This window comes from Limulus polyphemus, unplaced genomic scaffold (assembly GCF_000517525.1).
Source record: "Limulus polyphemus unplaced genomic scaffold, Limulus_polyphemus-2.1.2 Scaffold3641, whole genome shotgun sequence".
NCBI classification, from domain to species: Eukaryota; Metazoa; Arthropoda; class Merostomata; order Xiphosura; family Limulidae; genus Limulus; species Limulus polyphemus.
Genome location: NW_013669251.1, coordinates 46,640 through 47,495, shown reverse-complemented (window position 1 = coordinate 47,495; position 856 = coordinate 46,640). Strand labels below are relative to the sequence as shown.

The 856-nt window shown below is 28.5% G+C and overlaps 1 protein-coding gene across 2 annotated transcripts in view; it reads right to left on the bottom strand.

The window, feature by feature from the left end:
* LOC106469751 (gamma-tubulin complex component 3 homolog) overlaps positions 1-856 on the bottom strand; it is an 87,186-nt gene that overhangs the window by 40,862 nt on the left and 45,468 nt on the right. The gene's annotated exons all lie outside the window — the stretch shown is intronic.

Genomic DNA, 856 nt, shown 5'->3' with positions numbered 1-856 from the left:
ATCTCTTCTATTTACGGCCTTTGTACTCAGTTGCTGCTTGACGTAGGTTGCTAAGCCTTTAAAAATTTTGCATGTGAATATGAAACAAACATGAGGATATGAAACAAAATAATTTTTTTTAGGTTTTATATATACATTTGAATAACTGAAAAATCATAAATTACTACATCAATACCATAGAATTCCACTATAATTTATCAAGCTTAGTAACTAAGATGTATTTTAGCCTAAGTTTTGAGCAGACTAAAGACACCCTACCTCCTTGAAATCTTGGTTCAAAAGAAGGAAGTGGCATCCTAAGAATTTAAAATGGCTAATAAAAGCCACTAGGGGGACATTCTGAGCTTCCAATTGGTCATTCATGTCATACATAGAAGTAAGTGTATATAAGGGAGCATTTCCAAAAATGGAAAGAGGTGGGTGGGGTGCTGCTGTGTTTGATTTATTACATGAGCAATATCTTAGCAAATAGAAAAGATAAGACCTTCTTATTTTATATTCTAGCTTGTCAATATCGGTAATTTGAGTTTATAATTCATATAAAACTACAGACTTAATATTTTGACTTCACAAACATCTAATGTGAACCAGTGCTGCAGTCAACATACCACATGACACACAAAAATTGATTTTTATCTGTTTTTTAATATTTATCATTAAATTAAGAAACTGAGTAACGTAGTACTAAAATTTAATTTATAATCTACACTTTATACCAAACTTATTAACATAAATTCATGAAAAAGTAGTTCAATAAAATTTTGAATTTATAATCTACACTTTATACCAAACTTATTAACATAAATTCATGAAAAAGTAGTTCAATAAAATTTTGAATTTATAATCTACACTTTAT